Source organism: Taudactylus pleione, unplaced genomic scaffold (genome assembly GCF_031769625.1).
Source record: "Taudactylus pleione unplaced genomic scaffold, aTauple2 ptg000244l, whole genome shotgun sequence".
Classification (NCBI taxonomy): domain Eukaryota; kingdom Metazoa; phylum Chordata; class Amphibia; order Anura; family Myobatrachidae; genus Taudactylus; species Taudactylus pleione.
The window spans coordinates 13,233,056-13,239,055 of NW_028284646.1; the positions used below are offsets into that span (position 1 = coordinate 13,233,056).

Sequence of the window (6,000 nt, forward strand, 5' to 3'; positions counted from 1 at the left end):
CGTCATGCGTCTCTCCCATAGTGCAGAGGAGCAGTACCAGCCGAGCGGATCAGAAGGCAGCGGGAGCGGGGCTTAAGGTAAGTATGATTTTTTTTTTCTCTTTACCGCAAGCGGCTTTTCCACTGCTGGGGGGGACATTACTACTGGGGGCATTACTTGAGGGGAACATTACTGCAGGGGACATTACTCAGGGGGGACCTTACTACAGGTGACATTACTCGGGGAGGAGGCATTACTACTGGTGCCACTAAAACAGGGGGCATTACTACTGGTGCCACTACCACAGGAGGCACAGCTACAGGGGTATTACTACTGAGGGTATTACTATTGGGCACACACAGGGGGCATGACTACTGGGGGCACAACTACAGGGGTATTACTACTGGGGGTATTTATACAGGGGGCATTACTATTGGGAACACTACTACTGGGGGTATAACTACAGGGGGCATTGCATAGGGGGCACTGCATAAGGGGCAACACTACTGGGGCACTACTACTGGGTGCACTGCATAAAGGGCACGTAATAGGGGCCCCCACATGTTTGTTGCCCAGGGGCCCCCACAGACCTTAATCCAGCCCTGTCTGTACATGTTGTAGGGTCCCCAGTTACCTTGTATCTGTTCCCATAAGTAAGGTCTAACTCAGACTCCTCAGGATTGAAGAACATTCCAGTTTCTTGGTCATCATCTAAGTGTAGATGGCTTTGTTTGGCTGAACTCGTATCACCAGTTCGTACCTCTTACACAGTCCTTAAAAAATATCGCCTAGGACCTCGCGGAATAGCAGCCTTACCTCGGCCTTTCTCTCATTCAGAGCCTTCCCGCAGCGCATGATGAATGGAACCAGAGCCGCAACTAGACTTTTTGGTGCCCTATGCCAGAAAGAGCATGGGCGGCACCCATTTTTCAAATAGGGACATAACGCACCCAAAAAAAGGGTCCTAGCCTCATGGAGAAGGGCCAGGGAAGAGATAGAAATGGCCAGGAGACGCTGGGGATAAAATAAGAGGAAGCTACAAGTGAGAATGATAATAAACAGAAAATTGACAGGTCCAAACAGCGCCCCTTGTCCTGTGGTGCCTTGTGCCATGGCACAGGCCGCACTACCCTAGTTACGGCCCTGAATGGAACACCTGTAGACAGGAGAATTAGTCACACAGAGCAGAAAGAGAAAAGAAGGGAAGTGCAGATATAGCAGAACATTATACATCACTCACACTCCTATAAAACAAAAACAAATAATAATAATAATAATAATAATAATAATAATAATAATAATAAAAAAACAAAACATAAAAGTATCAGTGTGTCTATTTCAATTATCAGACAATGTGATGGCCACATGATGGTGTAAAGGGGACAGCCTCAAACGTATATTGTGACAGTAATCTTTCCCCAAATGTAAATCAACTGGAAGTAAGGGTTCTATGTGAGCAGGTACCATGTACCTTTCATTATACTCACAACTAGAGGCTTGAGCCGTCTACTCCTATAGGGGGGGAGAGAGCGTCATTTGCTCCTCAAAATAATCGGGACTCCATTGACTCTGAAACCTCAAAGATGTATTATGAAGGATGAACTGTACCCTCCAGTATTTTCAAATCTTACCAATACAAATAGGTTTGCTAGCCATTACAACTCCTGTGAGACTATTCCATGGGATGCAGTCACAATGTCGACACCACAATGTTAACAGTTCTTACATTGTTGAAATGTCGACAGGCAACATGAACTGCTGCCCCAGCAGAGGTCTGCACCAGAAACTGCTCCACATGTGACCGCTGGAGGAAGGCAAGTCACTGCTAGACCACCAGGACATGGTTTGGCAACCTGCTATCATGTCTTTTCAGCGATGTCCACAGTATGTATGACATCATGCTAAGTATGTCGACATTTTATGTTTATGGCAACATGATGAATATCTGCCTTATATACCACTCCATGGACGTTCCGGGTGGCACTGCAGCAGCGTTCCTGGCTGTAGGGTGCCGTTCAAGGCCACGCTAGCCAGAAGCAAAAACTGTGAGGCAGCAATGGTACCACCCACAGGTCCCTGCGCTCTGTGTGACAGCACCACCCGCATACCCCTAGTTACGGCCATGCATGAACCAACTTCCATCTTTTTGTACTTTCTAACCAGTTTAACTAATGGACTTTTTTACCGTCCCATCGCTTGTTCTCCACTTACATCACAGCAGTGGCAAATGTTTGGATGAGGGATCCTTTCAGTACTGTGGGGTCAACCAGATAGCCCTTCTGAGCCTCTCCTTGCCCCTCTGGATCCCCTACATACTGGCCCAAAACAATATTGGTAAGGGACAGCGTGGGCATGCACTTCCGTACCTTCATATGCAGAGAGATCACAGTAGAATTAAAACCCAGCCAAGGCAACTTTTTGAAAGGTAAAAAATGAATTAGACCAATGCAGGAATCCGATTCTGTGCAGGAAAGATATATCACAGTTCCAGCACAAGGGGTTGTCTTTTTCTCCTTGGCTTCATTTATACAACAAGACAAACAAACTATTTCCCATGTGTATCCGGAAATCTAGGGGAACTTTTCCATCTACTACTATTCCTCACATGGATCTTCTACAGTAACATACCTGTATTCTCTAATCTTCAGGAGAAGGTGGGATGAACTTAACACAGAGAGAGGATCATGCAAATGCCAGACGGGCTCATAGAATAGTTTCAGTGATATTATTTGTACCTGCTAATACCAAATTCATCAAAGTATCCTCCGCGCCCCTGGGTGCCGAACGGTTCTTTAAAAGTCAAAACCACAGAGGCGATGTGATCTCGGTTCCACAGGGGGATATATATCCAGTTGCTAAATCTAGAGTAAGCATAGGAAAGTGTTACACTAAGTCAGTAAAAGTAGAACAATAGTGCATGGGTCTAACCTGAGCACCATGAAGTTTTGCACCATTTCTTTCTCCAAATAATGGTCAATACGGTAGATCTGGTTCTCCTGGTAGAGGGAGGAGATGTGCTCAGATAACTTGTTTGAACTGTCCAGGTCCTTCCCAAACAGCTTTTCCACAATCACCCGATTCCAACCGCCGCAGGACCAGAAACACAATAAGATAAATAGGAAAAGTTAACAAATGTGGAAATATGATTATTACTGTAACAGATGAGTGAGGATCTGCATGTGTCATATAGTTTGAATATTCGTCGATATCACAACAGAGTATGCATTGTCGTTGCCATAAAGTTTAAATCATAAAGGGGTCTATGTATTAAGCCTTGGAGAGAGATAAAGTACCAACCAATCAGCTTCTAACTGTCACTTTACCGGCTGTGTTTGAAAAATGACAGTTAGGAGCTGATTGGTTGGTACTTTATCTTCAGCCACTTTATCTCTCTCCAAGGCTTAGTGCATAGACCCCAAAGTCTTATCAGAGATATGTTTAAAATTACCCATTGGGTCATTATAAAAGCAATGACATAGATTTGACATAGATTTGACTAAAATAGACCTCACTTGACACCTGTAGTTTATTACGCACTGTTCTCTTACAAAAACGTTATTTCTTAACCATGTAGCAATTAATAAAGACAATAAAATAAAGGGTAATTATAGAACTGAGGGGCCTATTCATCAACACTAAAATAACGTTTTAAGGACATTTTCCTTAATTAACGTTATTTTAGTATTCATGATGACACTTAGCACAGGAGATAACACTGATATCTCCTTGCTAAGTCCCCCTGCGTTAATTTCCACACTCCCCATACATTAGTATGGGGATATGGAAATTATGGTATTCATTAAATTCCGAAAATTATGTGAGGTGGCGAATAGCAGGTAACACTTACCTGCTTACAGCTGGACAGGTCCCCCGACGTCTCCCTCCGGCGCTCTGGTGCGTCCTCTGGCTCCGTCTGCTATGCGGTAATGTGTTCTACCGGCAGAACACAATAAAGTTTAGAAAAAAAAAAAAATTACTGCAGTACTGTGTGCTCTGCTGGGAGACCACATGACCACATAGCAGATGGAGCCAGAGGCTGCTGCGCGAGCAGGTAAGTGCTGAACGGGGGGGGTGGTGAGCGGGGGGGAGGGGGGGCAGGTGAGCAGAGGGGGAGACACAAACTTACCGCATCTGTAGGCAGTGCTGCGCATGCGCTGGTTTTATGGATGTAACTGCTTCCAGCTGCGGTAAGTTAGAGTAGTGAGGGATAAATATCTATTTCCCGAAAAGCTGTCATCGCAAAAATGACAGCTTTTCAGAATAGATAGTTATAGGGAGGAGGAATGATGAATTCCACCGGTAATTAGGTAGAACTCCATGCGAGTTCTAAACCTAATTACCTCCTGGGAAACTTTAGTTATGATGAATAGGCCCCTGAATCATTTACATCATGTTCATACAGGTCACTCTGATGTTCCATGTCAAGTCATGATACACACTGGGTGGTACTGCTAAATAGAACAGGCGGTTAGCTTTTGACCCATTGGGCAGTGACTGCAGATGTCGATCAAGATTTTTGAAAAAGGGCTTCATCTGAGTATTGTCCAGACACATAGGAGTTCCTCTTAAAGAATAAATCCAGCTTTCCTGCATCACACAAGAAAATCATTTGCTGCAAACATTCTTAGGTGTACCAGAAGGTGGCGCTGCAGTTCCTAGCAGGGGACACTGGGCCTGATACTCTACAGAACGCAACTGCGAATGCAATTGTGATTACGCTCGCAGTTCAACTGCAATAGTATGCTAATCCATTGCGATCACTATGCCATCGCAGCACTACACAAGGACGGCCAATCTACTTAGCACACATCCGTAATGTTTAGCAAGACTGCGAGACCATCGGTACAATCGAGCACCATCGCAGCCTCATGCACACTTGCACAAGCTCTGACCTTACTCAGAAATTGCTATCTTCCACACTGCAAATATTGATTCTTTGCATAAACTTAGTGTAATTGTCAATAAAAGTTTTTGACACTTATGAAATGTTTGTAATTTTACTTTAGTATACCATAGTAACATCTGACAAAAAGGTCTAAAAACAATGAAGCAGCAAACTTTGTGAAAACCAATACTTGTGTTAGTCTCAAAACTTTTGGCCATGGTTGTATATGTCCCTCCTGCACAATTCTCATGGCCTGATAAACAAAACAGCTTCCAGCTTCATTAAAATCTGCACTCAAAGTACTAGAAAGTATTACAAGATTTCAATGTGCTATTGACTATAATATACACAGTATATGTATATGTGTATATATATATATATATTAGGGGTGTGCACCGGCCACTTTTCGTGTTTTGTGTTTTGGTTTTGGATCTGGATCTTTCTTCGTGTTTTGGATCTGGATTGGTTTTGCCAAAACCACCCTTCCGTATTTTGGGTTCTGGGTTTTGTGTTTTGGATCTGTATTTTTTTGAAAAAAAGCATAAAAACAGCTAAAATCACAGAATTTGTAGGTTTTTCTGCTCCTATGCTATTATTAACCTCAATAACCTTAATTTCCACTCATTTCCAGTCTATTCTGAACACCTCACACCTCACAATAGTGTTTTTATGTCCAAAAGGTTGCACTGAGGTAGCTGGATGACTATGCTAAGCGACACGAGTGGGCGGCACAAACACGTGACCCATCTAGGCGTGATACTGCAGTGGCAGACAGGATGGCAGTTTGAAAAACTAGGCCCCAAACTGTACATAATGCAAAGAAAAAAAAGAGGTGCAAGATGGAATTGTCCTTGGGCCCTCCCACCCACCCTTATGTTGTATAAACAGGACATGCACACTTTAACAAACCAATCATTTCAGCGCCAGGGTCTGCCACACAACTGTGGCTGAAATGATTGGTTCGTTTGGGCCCCCACAAAACAAGCTGGCAATTAATCTGTCCCTGCACAAACTGGCTCTACGGAGGCAAGATGTCATCCTCATCCTCCTCATCCACCGATTCCTCACCCTCTTCAGTGTGTACATCCTCATCCTCACAAAGTATTAACTCGTCCCCACTTGAATCCACCACCACA

At 43.9% G+C, this 6,000-nt stretch overlaps 1 pseudogene; it reads right to left on the reverse strand.

Annotated features, from left to right (window-relative positions):
* The window catches only part of LOC148516686 (glucose-6-phosphate 1-dehydrogenase-like), a 46,237-nt pseudogene extending 41,649 nt beyond the window's left edge, over nt 1-4,588 (reverse strand).
* Nucleotides 4,589-6,000: the final 1,412 nt, after the last annotated feature.